This window comes from Mixophyes fleayi, chromosome 5, assembly GCF_038048845.1.
Source record: "Mixophyes fleayi isolate aMixFle1 chromosome 5, aMixFle1.hap1, whole genome shotgun sequence".
Lineage (NCBI taxonomy): Eukaryota > Metazoa > Chordata > Amphibia > Anura > Limnodynastidae > Mixophyes > Mixophyes fleayi.
In genome coordinates, this window is record NC_134406.1 from 233,014,083 (window position 1) to 233,028,836 (window position 14,754).

Below are 14,754 nucleotides of genomic sequence, written 5' to 3' on the forward strand. Positions count from 1 at the left end.
AGAAACGTTTGGCTGACAGTCATTTTGCTAGCGTGATATGCATTCGCTATTTGGTGTAATAAAAAAAACCCATACTTCTATAAAACACCAATGCTGTGTTGACCACAAATAGCAAAAAAACTCACACTAGCAAATGGTCTCTAAATTCTTTAATATAGACACAAGCAATGAAGGAATCACTATCAGTTGGAGACGAGAATCGACAATTATCCAGTCAGAGGTGACTAGTGTCACTGATCATCATTATCAATGTGTATTTGCACCTGAGATCCAGCAGCTGCAAGAAAGGTTTGCCTCAGTTTGCAATTACACAGACATGTCCGTACACTAAACGCCCTTAGTTAGACGCCCTGCTTTCCCTGTTCTGCCTATGTCCAACTCAGCATATGTTTGCTGTTCAATCAAACATTATGAATACTATAAAATGTAGCCATTTGACCTTGAACAGGAAATATGCCTTTATAATTTAACTTCTTTTACCTGCAAACATGAACTTGAACACAATAATGTTCGCTATTTGAGCTAAAAAAACTTTAAAACTACTGAAAAGCTTAGCCATTTAAGCTCAAACAGGCAACATTTTATTAAAAAGAAAAATAACTATTTTACTGCAAACAAGTTTAAAGTCCTTGAACTAGGCAAATTCAAATAAATTTTGAACATAATTTGAGCATCTCTAGTGGTAGTTATCAAATATTGAAGTGTTTCTGTTGACTCACATTTTCCACATATTAAGGCAAAAAGCGAGGAAAAAAAATGTGAAAAGTAAAGAATTAAAACAAAGGAAAAATTATACCCCTGTTTCTTTCCCTGAACAGCCTCAGACCTTGAACAAAGTAAACATATTTAGTATCTTTATATAGAACTGGATGAATACTTTTAATTACTGAAACAATTTTTTTTTTTTATGATTTTTGTAATGCACATAAAATAAAAGTCATATATTCCATAATGCTACCAAATGAAAACCATAAACCTTTTGAAATAAAAAAACCCCCAAAATTAATTTGATTAGATTAGCAAATTAGGAAAGTATTCTCTCTAAAATTCATGCTTTGCAAATATGTTTACACATTTTTGGTAATTGAGGTGCAAACACCTCCGGGAATGAAGGCATTAAGTATCTATGCTAAAAAAAATAATCTGACAGAAAAAATAAATGGCACATCTGATCTATCCATTTCTCTGTCCATCTCAGATGAATGACTGTGGCAAGTAACATTCTGTAGGGTAGGTTTTTATTGTCATCTAAAATAAGAATGATGTGTATCTACGTATGTGTCAGATGATTTATGGATATATTTTATGACAAATCAGGACCTGTATCTGGAGCTGTCAAGATAATGTATTTCTTCTTAAATATAAGTAGACATCACTGACAGCTAAAGAGTCCCATTTGATGGCCTGTTAAGAGCTAATAACTTGAATGGCAGCTCTTATTCAATGTGATCTGATTATATCATCAAATAGATAATTAGAATGATCTCATTCTTGACATGTAGTTAAACTCTAGGATAATCCATTAGGTGTCAGGAAACAGTGCAGTGTATCTTACCGCATTGGTGTCAAGGAAGTGGAAGCATTGCTTGGTTGGTCTTTTGGAGCAACAAATATATAATGTACTAACTAATCAGTTACAAACATGAACCCTCTTTAGCCTTCATGATGGCAGGACACGTGGCTATGGCAGTCATGTTGTTAACACTTGATAGCAGAAGAACCCCGGAAATGAGTAGTGTGATTGTATTTTAGTCACTGACCTGGGTGACAACAGTAATATGGTGGATCATGATCAATGCCGTTACATAGGGAATTGTGATCTTTCCACAGTTTCTCCGTTTAATTGATGAGTACAGATTGTGCTGTCTACATGCAGAACATTGTAACATGCTTAATGGACTTGGAACATGAATTAAACCACTTTTGATCTGTGTGCATGGTATCAATAAAGTTGGATCTCTTAACAATATGGATGTCAGCAGTCTACTTTGTCCTAGCTTGACTTTGCAGACTTACAATCAAAGTAGGGAATTTAAAGCCACCATAACACCATTTTTTTCCATTTAATATGTAAAAACCCAGGTTGGATTTTTTTGCTGTAGTTAACCAATGGATTTGGTATAGAGAGATATTTTTTTCTCCACGGTTATCCTCCGCAGTACGCTACCAAACATATTCAAGATTCTAGTGACCTGTTAATCTTCTCTTAAAACACAACCACTTGTTAAATAAAGCAGCACTGATACAACAGCTTTAGCACATATGGAGCCTAGAAAATGATGCTGGTGACGTGTAGCATCTAATGGGTACCCTAGTGTTTACTAGAGGCACCTGCATGAAAACTTGACCTTCACTTCAAGCTGACCATTATTGCTCTCAGGCTAGTCTCACTAGGCAGCAGTAGAAGAACTGGGCTAACTGAGCAAAGATTAAATCACAAGCAGCAACAGGCAAATATCAGGGCTAGTAGAATAGATGCTTAAATGATGGACAAACCAAGGCCATGACAACTGGATTTCTTACAAAGTCAAAGGAAGCTGAGCCAGTATCAAAGAATCAATCAGATAATTACAAACAGAGGTTACTTTCCTCATACACCTGCTGCTGAGGCAAAGAGTAGGCAATAAGGACTTATGTATTAAATGTCAGTGGACAGACACCTGCAGACTTGCCATAAATTCTCCAAGGGGCAATGAAAGATGTGTGTGAGCAGCTAAGGAGAAGCACAAGGGCACACATGACCAAAGGAAGGGGAGACCAGCATTTTATATAAGTCTGAAAATCAATGGACCAGTAAATGACACCTGATACTAAAACAAGTTCCCCAAGCATCACTTACATATAACAGAAAAGACAATATAAAGGTGCTCTACCTGTAGTATCTTAGGGGAGGAAAATCAAAGTGAAGGGTGAATATGGAGAGGGGGTTTTGATCAGACACATAAACGAGAATCGTGTTATCTCAGGGAATAATGCAAATAATGAAAATTGCTCAAATGACAGAGCAGCTGCCTTCTGTTGCCGATAATGCTACAAAAGGTATGGCAAAGCTTGTAGTAGGAATGTTATTGCATGTATGTCTTTATAATTGCTTCATAATACAATAAAAAGGAAAGGAATAACAACTGTGTTACAATTGGTCACTGTTATTTTAGTAGGTTTTGGTGTGTAAGGGCCAAAAACAGCATAATGAGAAAAATGAGAGGTGTTGAGATACTGAAAGTGGAAGCTAACCCAGAGAAAGCAGCGTTAAAGAAAACAGGGATTACATTGCAAAAACAATTTACTTTTGGTGTGAATAACATCCTTCAAAATTGTCAGCATTTAAAAACCTTTAATCTCCTGTTTATTGTCACAAGTGAGTACGGGCGCTGATGCTGTATTGACAAATAGAATGACTACAATTTCATTTTTTAAGCTAAAACAGTTTGATGTAAATATAGTTACACTGCAGATCACACTTCAATTACCTAGCTGAAGGGTAGTTGTGAGATTGTCAATCTATCTATCTATCTATCTATCTATCTATCTATCTATCTATCTATCTATCTATCCAGAAGCTTTCCTCAAAGTGGTCCCAGTATGCCACTTTGATGGGCACTGGCTACACGGGCCCCGGAGTCTACTTGGGAGCCCTCATGTGATGGACCTTTCCATGTAGAAACCACACATCACGGTCCTCAGGCTAGTCGTACTAGGCAGCAGCGGATAAACATGGGATTAGTTAGATACAGAGGACAAGGTTGACACTTTAGGCTCAGGTTTGTGGCTCAAGTACTAGTCATCATCATCATCATTTATTTATATAGCACCACTAATTCTGCAGCGCTGTACAGAGAACTCATTCACATCAGTCCCTGCCCCATTGGGGCTTACAGTCTAAATTCCCTACTATCGACAAACAATCACACACAGACACACAGAGAGGGAGACAGAGAGAGACTATGGTCAATTTTGATTGCAGCCAAGTAACCTACTAGTATGTTTTTGGAGTGTTTCCATTTTAAATGGTTTTGCAACAGGTGTCCAGTTGAAAGTATACACTGACATCCAATCACTGCTCTTCTGGGAACATGTAAAAGGAAGCATTTTGTAGCAAAACGTGTCAGGCTCCGCGACCACCCACTTAAATGAGCGTCATTTGTGTTGCAATTCTTTTCCCATTAGGCTACGCAGTTATATTTTCAAAACTATTAATAAGGCTTTACAATAAATGTTTAATATGCATTTTGATGAAAAACAAATATCTGAAAGTTATCACTATCACCATTTTTCATGACTAAAGGGTAATGTAATATCAGTGATAAAAATGTTCACTTTGCAGCACGATGGTTTAGTGGTTAGCACTTCTGCCTCACAGCACTGGGGTCATAAGTTCAGTTTCTGATCTTGGCCTTATCTGTGTGGAATTTGTATGTTCTCCCCGTTTTTGCATGGTTTTCCTCCCGGGTGCTCTGATTTCCTCCCCACACTCCAAAAACATACTGGTAGTTTAATTGGCTGCTATTAAATTGACCTTGGTCTGTGTAGTTACTCTTGGTCTGTGTGTGTATGTTAGGGAATTTAGACTGTAAGCTCCAATGGGGCAGGGACTGATGTGAGTGAGTTCTCTGTACAGCGCTGCGGAATTAGTGGCGCTATATAAATAGCTGATGCTGTTGATGATGATGTGTTGCAAGTAATCTCGAAAACATTGGAATAGTAGAAATGGGGAACTAGTGATTTTAGGGGGGTATTCAAGTGCCCGCGGGATTGCTGAAAATCCCGCGGTCTGCGCAGGATTACCGCTATTATGGTGATACTGCACGGAAAAACCATTAATAGGGTAATTTACTCGCTGGATTTCAGCTTGCAGCTCAGGGAGCTGATCAGCGAGAGATTACTGTATTAACGGTATTAGTTTTTCCATGCTCGAACCCGCGGACAACTGAATACCCCCCTTAGAATGTATAAATGCTAGTTCAGAGTCTCAAATTATTACTATCTATTATGTCACTATGTTACAGTGCTTTAGTGACTAAGTATCACTCTTAAGCGGCGCTGCGGAAACCTTGTGGTGCCTAACAAATAAATGATAATATTAATAATAATAATAATTAAAAGCCAAACTTTTTAGCACTCTTAGGGGGGAATTCCATACCCCCCGAAGTACCGCTGCACTAAAACTATTACTGTTAATACGGTAAAAGTGAGCGTAATTACCGTTTTTTTTGCTTGCAGCTCCCCGAGCTGCGAGCAGAAAGCGGGTTAATACTACCGTAATATAACGTATCTATAACGCGGCGGTACTTCGCGGGAAATTGAATTCCCCCTTATGGTTACAAAATGATTGCATTTTGCAGCTAGGTTTAATCTCTGTCCTACCTTTTCCATTATTGTCTATGCAGAGTTGCAAAACACACACGTATAGCTGAAAAGTCTTGTGCGAGAGGAAATAAGAATATTCATAGATTGTAATTCCTAAACATATATTATCTCTGCAGAAAGGCACAGGAAAATTGACCCATTGTGATTCTAGACATTGTCAATCAATATAGTAACTAATCCAGCTTCAAATCAATGAGAAAACATTATAAAATTTAATAGAACAAAGTCCAGGCCTTAAAAAAAGCACAAGATCAAGTCTAAGAACAAAGGCGATGATTCTTTCAAGGAATACCCTAGCGTTGCGGATCTGCATTCCCAGTCATGGTTAATGTTAAATTCAATGATAGACCATTTTAAAAAATGTCCTCCTAACATTATTGAGCAGAGGAAGCAAACAAATATTTGTCAAGCTGGGTTAAAACACCTTTAGTAAATCATCTCTGAAGTCCAAATATTAACTCATGAAATACATATAGCAGAACTCTTTGTAACATTGAGCCTGTAGTATTCATAAAAACAAATTGCAGATGTTTTCACTCTGATAATAGAAAAAATAATTTAAAAAGAATGTTTATGGGTAAAAAAAAGGATTTCAGAATGTAAATGTCTTCAATTTGTTATTTTTTCAAATTTGTTGTTTGAAAACTTAATCTCAATGACGTTTTCTGCAATGTTTACCGAAAAGTCACCTGATGACACTGCTCGACTTAATTTCACAAGCTATGAATGAACCAAAATCGGAATTATCCTGAATGCAACATTTTTTGATCAAATCCACAAATTATTATGAAACATTTCATTTTTCTATTTCTGTACAGAAACAATGCATAGAAAGCAACTCAACATGAAAGATTGAAGTATTGTATAGAGTCCCCTATGTGCATGAAGCCACCTCTTGCAGTCTTCTCTGTGCCACATCAGATGCTTTTGAGGATTTTTCTTTTGTTAGATTACATTTGAAAACCAGTATGTTCTTTCTATTTTCGCTACTACCATTGATATGAGGGCAAAGTGAAAGTAACCACACTCCTACACAACCATAATATAACTTGCACTAGGATCAGGCCAGTGTGCTATGTCCATTAGCCAACAAAGAATATGGTATGTATAGTGCACCATATAAATGGGTGTGCTTTCGCCTCTAGTCAAACAAGAATTAGCTCTGTACTGTGTACAAGCCAACAGAACATGGGGTCTATAATGCATACCAGTCTCTAGGGAATGTTTGAATTTGCCAAATCCCATTAGCCACCAGGTAGTAGGGTCTGTAAAGGCCACTAATGTCACACACCGGCCCCGCAAACGGACACCAGCGCCTGTACCTCCTTCCTGCAGGGGGTGAGTCCGGCGTTTCGGCCACATCTGGGATGGTGGTCGCCATGTTGCTGTCAGCTTTTCACATGTTCAGATCTGACCCTCCTTCTTCAGACCTCCTTCTCGCTTCTCATTGGCCACAGCCATGGAGGGGTATTTAAACCACCTGTGTTCACCTGTCAGATGCCTGTTCTTTGTGTTCTCTACCTCAGTAGGAAGGATCCAGCTCCCTTCTGTCTCTATGAACTACCGCTGTTCCAGTGACTCCGTTACCACTCCTGAGTTACTACCATTGTGTCAGCTCGGTATCTCCACACCGCGGCTTCTATTGAACTATGGCTGCTCCAGTGACTCTATTGCTATTGTGATAGCTACTGTTCTACATATCAATTTGCCTATATTGAACTACCGTTGTTCTTGTGACTCTACTACCGTTGCCCTGAGTTGCCGTCACTGGGTCAGCTATAGTTCTACACATCCTCTCCATTGCCTATGAACTACCGTTGCTCCAGTGACTCTGTTGCTAATATCCTGAGTTACTATTGTCGTGTCAGCTCTGTTCCATGCCTTTACTCCATTATCTATATTGGACCACCGCTGAACCAGTGATTCTATTGCTGCTAGTCCTACTTACCTCTGGTGTCCAGATTCATCTGTCTCCTCCGCTCCTGGCTCCTCCTACGTCTGCCCAGTACTCCCTCAGGAGATCGCGACTTGCAGGATAGGTGCTGCTAAGACCATACCTCCTTGCGGGGGTTCCTGGTGAATACCACCTGCCCGTTAGACTCCGCACCCCTGAGTGAGCCGTATCAAACCTGGCAGAACCAGGGGATTCTCTAAACATCATCAGATTTCGTGACAACTAACTACTAGGGAATAATGTCTGTTATGCATAGCAGCCACCAAAGAATGCGGTCTGTATTGGTATAGATACCAAAGTATCAGGTCTTAGTTGTCTACTAGACACCAGATAATGGGATCTGTTTTGTATACCACCCACTAGAGAATGAGGTCTATATCAGTGTTGGCTAACCTGTGACACTCCAGGTGTTGTGAAACTACAAGTCCCAGCATGCTTTGCCAATATATAGCAGCTTATTGCTGGAAGGGTGTGCTGGGACTTGTAGTTTCACAACACCTGGAGTGTCACAGGTTAGCCAACACTGGTCTATATTGTATATAATCAACCACAGAATGGTGTCTTTATTCTCTGCATTTTTCTAACTGAACCTTGGTTAGAAATATAAATTTCCTTTCGATTATTAGTCTATGTATGGAGGCAGATGCTTCAAAGCTATTTAGAATCACATCACCAGAACAGAAATCTCTCTTTTTTTTTGGAAAAGACATCACCTTGTTTGCTCTACTGGTTGTGAAAATATTTAGTCCTGTAGAAAAAGCACAGAACTAACTACCTGTCTGTTTAGCAGTATCAATGTTTAAAAAAGACAGACATGGATGAATCCAAATGATTTGTTGATTTATATTCTATAGTGAGACAAATGTTTTGCTTTAAAATATATGTAAATATTTATTTGTTTTTCTGGCCAGTTCAACCATAGGAAAATGTTAAGCAAATTCAAAGTACCACTAAGGTCCAGAAAACTGAATCTACTGTTTGCTTAGAGTCTGGTAAAACCAATGTGGGTAACAAAGTCATTTGTACTGCCTGATAAGTCTTACACAACAGATTTAGGGGTGATTCATTACAGAACATGTGATGGGTTACATGTTTTTTTTGTTTTATACACACAAATAATATGCAAGAGAGTAAACAGTGGGAAAGAATCAGACACATTAAAATGTATCACTGCATAATACAGCAATATTTAGGTAACAACAGAGCCTAAAATATATAATAAATCAGTACTTTGTTTCAGCATTTCTGGTCTATTGGGACCACAATTTACAAGTCAGCTCCCGAATGAGAGATATGTATATATGCCTGCTTCTCCATATGACACCAACATGCACAGTGGAGGTCATTTATGTGTTATTTATAAGTGCTCCTCCATTTGCACAGAAGTGCGTGGTTTTTTTGGTTATAAAAATGGCAAGCAGGCAGCATTTCGAGCTAAATTGACACCTTCAAATAAGGGATTTAGACAGAGTGATTACGTGCTGCTAAGTGCGGACTAGGTACACAAGAGCGTTGAATTTTGCAGCCCCATGCTAAAATGAGATTTCATTTTGTGGAGAAATAATATTAAGATAAAGGAGTGGAGAATCATTCAAAAACAAGGATAAACAAGGAAAGTAGTATTCTAGGTAATAAACCAGACAGTAAGAAAATACAGTAAAAAAAGATGTGAAAGAATGAGAAGTACCTAGAATTTCGGTGGCCCTGTTGCAAAATTTTGAAGGGGCCCCCGAGATTTCTAAGGGGATACATCAATACCTTACTGAACTAACCACCAGCCTCTTCTTCCTTCACACCGATCTGCACTTACTGCTCAGAGAGGAAACATCAGTTTCTCTCCTCTCTCAGAATAATTTAATTTTGGAGCCCTTAAATTCTGTCTCACTTGCAGCATTCTGGGGCATTGAATGCTTTGCAGTGTTGGTGGGAGCTCATTAGGCTCTGACTGCGAACACTGCGCTCTTCTCCTCTGAGAGCAGCACTCAGACTAGATGGCAGAGAGGAATAGAGGCCAGGGCAGCATCGGTGGCAGCTACATCAGGCACTGTATGAGTTATGCCCTTGGAATAAAGACATTCAGTAGTTGGTTTATCCTGATATGAGATTTGGGGTTATCAACAAAATAGAAAGGGAGGAACTTGATTGAAAAAGGTTATAAACCTTGCCTACTTTTAGGCACTGAAGTCCGGGAGATCCCAGACAGGGGACGTGGCTAGTAGGCAGGAGGGAGCGGGGCACGGTCAATCGCATCATTTTGGACTAGCCCCCTGCATCGTAAATTATGTTTTGATGCGGGACCAAAATGACGCTATTCACCGCAAATCGCATTATTTTGGTCAGGTACTTGCCGGATGCGGGAGACTTGCCTGCTCTCCAGGGAGTCCGGGAGACCGATCCGGATTCCGGGAGTCTCCTGGACATTCCGGGAGAGTTGGCAAGTATGCTATAAACTAGACAACTCACAATGCTCCAAATTCATCTCCACCAGTGATCTCAAGAACTCAAAACACAAACTATAAAACACATGTATATTGTTATCCTGCAATGCCTATTTATGTTCATTTAAGGAACAATAATGCACTTAGAGACCACTCTGCTTACTATGATCAGCTGGTTTAAGGCATATTTTCTTCTGCAGGGGAACTGTGCCAGTGTGGAGAGACATACATTTCAGACAGGAACCTGTGTGTCAAGGACCTGCTGGAGTAGCAATAAACTTTGTCTGCTCCCTCAGTATTCAGCCTGTATTGGAGGATTTTTTCAGTTAGTTTTTCAATGCATGAAATAAAACCTCACAAAGAAACTTTGGTTTGTTGTACCTCATTACAAGGGAAGTGATTATCCTGGAGAGCTACGTCTTGGAAAATATATACACTTGACTTGATGGGGAAGTACATTATATTAGCTTATATATTTGTTTCTAAACCATGTCAGAAATGTGTGAATGACTGAAAGAGAACATTTATTTAACTTATGAAAACAATTTAAGAGCCCAGGGTCAGTGTTTTAAAATCACAAACTGTGGCTGTGTTGAGTAAATATGTCAAGATGAAAGTCCCTGAATTCTGACTTTAAGACAACATTTCAAATATTTAAGACAACATTTTGAATATTTGTCACTTAGCAACAAGGTGTATAGAAAGCCAGCCTGCCAATCAAAACACGATCTGTCATTTCTTGGTGCTCCGAGATAAAAATAACAAGCATGCACATAAATGGTTATAATTCTACAGCAGCACTGGAGATTATTTGATATAATATTGCTTTGAACAGATTATCTGTATTACCATTATTATTTTTTTAAACTTCCACGTTGCAAATTTAATGATGTCTTGTGCACATCTGATCAGAAGGAATAAATAGTATTTCAATCCTGGAAACCCCCTTTGCTTTAGATGCTTGAGCTTGTTGTTTCACCTTTAGATTATTGCTTTCACATTGAAGAAAAACAGGTGTTGGAATACTTTTATGATGCCATTTGAGGGGGAGCGGGAGACCCCCTCTTCCCCCGCCTAAAATATCAATGTGTCGGATTTATTTTCCTTTGGTTATGTAAAGGGAAAGTTGATTCAAATTATTTTTAACATTTAAAAAATACTACCACTATCAGGCAACTTTGCCATTTAAATATACAATTTTGCCTATTTTCTCTATGATCCTTTGTCCATCTAGACTACCTGTGTATTGACAGTCTATATAATTCAATCTTGTTCCCAGTAAAGAATGTACAATTGTTGACAGCCCCTCACTTCTCTGCTCTTTCCCAGACACATTTCCTGGCAATACCTTTGCTAGGACTGGCAAACATCATATAATACCCCATTCATACTGCACCAAAATCCCGGGTTTTTGCCGGGGCGAGCTCAAACGACCCGGGTCTTGGTGCAGTATGAATGGTACAAGTCAAAAATCCCGGGTCTAAAAACCCGGGTCTTTAACCCGGGATTTATCGAGGGGTAATTCCCGGGTCGGACCCGGGTTGCCTGCACTATGAATGGTGCAACCCGGGTTTTTCAACCCGGGTTGCACAGAAAACAAGCTGATTGGCTGTCTGCCTGTCTCTGGAGGATTTGGAATTAGGCATTTTTTCATTCATTTTATGCTTGCCAAAAAGAGGCCATTAATTTTCCATCTAGAAGTCTAGTCTTTTGGGGTAATCATTGAAATATGCAATGCCTAGCTTTAAAAGCTCCTACAACCTTCCCTTAAATATATGTTTCCCAGTCTCTTTATGCCTTTCAGAAAGTCCTCCTAGACTAGTACGACTAAATATATAAGCCAATTGGAGGTATCCTTTATTCATTATTGTATTATTGTATTATTATATTGTGTATCACCATTTTTCAGCAAATGAAAACTGCTCTGTTGATGACTCCCACAAATTGCCAGGGCACAGACTTGTGCAGTATGAATGGGGTCAACCCGGGAATTTCCCGGGTCCGAGGTGCAGTATGAATGGTGTTTCTGAGCTGGGACGCTCCGAGCCCCGGCAAAAACCCGGCTTGAAAAACCCGGGATATTGCCGGGGCGGCAGTATGAAAGCGGTATTACAGAGTTCTCGGCAGCTATAGATCTTGTATCTCTTGACTGGTCATCTATAAAAAGTGTAAGTGGAGGTAAATAGCCTTTGACATGGTTGTAAATTAGCTCTACATTCTAAAATAAAATACTACTACATTTACCTCCGATTTATAACCAAAAATTGTGGTAAACTGGAAATAAACATGGAGGAAGTTTCTTAGGTTATAGATGTAGTACCGACGGACATGTCGATCCGCACATGTACAGTGGTATCCGCGGGTGCCGGTGACTACATCTCCTGGCAGGCCAGGGAACTGAAAGAGGAAGGGGGAGCGTGGAGAGCCTCAGCCCCGGAAGAAAGAAAAGGGAGGTAGTTGGAGAAAGTAGTTTAAGAAGGCAGTTGAAGGAGAACGGAGGAGAGATAGACATATTTATGAAGCATCCTTATCATTCTGCCTGAGAGCCATTTTGGAAGCAAGGAACAGAAGAATGGAAATATTGATAAGTACACATATGTATTTTATTATTTATATAATTTGACAGATTTATTTTCTATTAGTTAGATAGTTTCATGGTGGGGAGACCAGAAGAAAGTTAAATTGCACCCTTTGTAGGACTGTATCAATTAGACAAGGGTGACGATAAGGACAGTTAGTTAAGGAGGAGAGACTGAGCCACATCAGCAAGAAATTGATCAAAGTGTTCTTTTGCCTCAATAATATTTGGAAAAGAAAATAATTTGATGGACAAGGAGCATATTATATAAATACCATAGCATGGTTACCTTGATAATAGAAAGTAAGTTGGGAAATGTGAAAGGCCAAAAAGACTTTTAATGTGGAAGTAATAAAAGATTATATAATCTATTGGCCACATTGAGGAGGGTGCTTTAACCATGAACTGTAAATTGTGACACTGGAGTGAACCAGGCAGCCAGGAACCCCAACGGGTCAGAACAATGTCTTCAACATTTGAGTAGAAAGAGGGAGAGACCAATATTGAAACCACTTTAAGACAAAGCTGTTTATATGGACATATTTTCTATTTGCAGCATCACAACAGAATTTCTATATTAATATTAATATATATATATATATATATATATATATATATATATATATATATATATATATATGGGTTTAAATGACTCATATTGATTTTGGTGTATAACTTTAAGTTAATTATATTAGTTATACTAGAGAGGCTGGTAGATTTCTATATGATAAGTTAGGTGAAACAAAGAGATTGTTTATTTATTATATCAAATTGTATACAAAATGCCAGAAAATCTCTTTAAAAGCTTAGGCCTTATCAATAAATGTGCCTGTATAGCTTTTAAAGATCAGTTCCATTTAATAATACTCATTTGTGTGTGCTTCTGGGCCAGTGACGGAGGGAGTAGGGTTCCTTGATCTCCCTCTAGTGTTTCTACAAACAGCACACTACTCAACCAAGACCCTTCAGTAACCAACCAATGTGGAGGCACCAAGCGAGTCGCAATAAAAGGTAATAAATTCATTTACAGTCCGCACACACAAATTGATACATACCGTAAAAAGGGGCATTACATACAATATGGAGTTAATTTGCCTCCATCTATGGACAGTTTACCCTCTACATCCTCCAATTTTAGAGAATCATTCCATTGAGTTTAAGGAGCAAATGCTTTCTGGATTAAAGTGTCTGTAGTGATGTAACTCATAGTGTTGACCTGCCTGGGGAGTGGATACTTTGGTGCACATGAAGACATAAGAGTGTGTTCAAGAACTGTTGAAAAAAGGAAAAACTCTTTACTATGACTACAATAGGTCTTTAGGTAGAAGCATGCAAATGTAGTCACTAACTGGACAACTCCTTTAAAAATGACTTTTAAACAAACAAAGTTTGTTTTATTTTGATGGATGGAATGCTGATGCCAGAGTTGTATTATAGCGAATAAAGCTAATGGGATATGACATGGATTACCCAATAAGGAGGGAGGTGTGGAACTTTTGTTATACAGCACAACTATAAATCAATGTTGCTAAAAACTTCAAAAACGTTAACTTATTTAGTTAATTAGTAATAGTTGTTAGTAATATTTGTTTAACGTAGGTTTATTTAAAGGTGGGATTTTAAACTGCTTGTCTGGCACAATTTATCCAATGTCCAATAAACACACTTGACTATGATGACAATTGGCCCTCATTCATCTTTAATTTAGACATTCTTCTCCAAAAATGCTTTGCTAGACCCTTATTCATTTTACGTATAGCTTCTGACAGTGAACTCCTACCATCATCCCCCAAAAAATTAATGCATGTAACAAAGCACATTCATCTGCAGCTCCATACATAGATGAGTATGGCAAACAAATACATTCTCAAGATGTCATTGTGGTACACTTACGCTTAGAATACAGATGCACCTCTTTGACTTTTGCCAAAATCATTGCAAGGAGCCTCACAGGGGCTATAATGGCTGATGTTCTAGGACAATAGCATGCGCTCTTCTGCTGGAATATTAAAAAATACTCTTATAAAAATATAAAAATACTCTTTTTTTCGGCTTTGCACACGCTCATTCAATTAATTGCACTCAAAGACTATTGTCACTATAATATATTGGTTGTGTGCAAAAATTTCCCATGCCATGAGTACTCATATCTATAGAATCTGCTAATTATCTGAGGCTAGCAAGAAGATTGTGAAACAGTGGGATCTAGGCTGAAGTGTGCTTTAATCTCATTGTAAGCCATATATAGTCAATAATGTGTGTTTATATACACTCCAAAGACATACTAGAAGGTTAATTGGCTGCTATAAAAAAAAATTGACCATAGTCTGTCTGTCTGTGTGTGTGTATGTTAGGGAATTTAGACTGTAAGCTCCACCGGGGTAGGGACTGATGTAAATGAGTTCTCTGTACAGCGC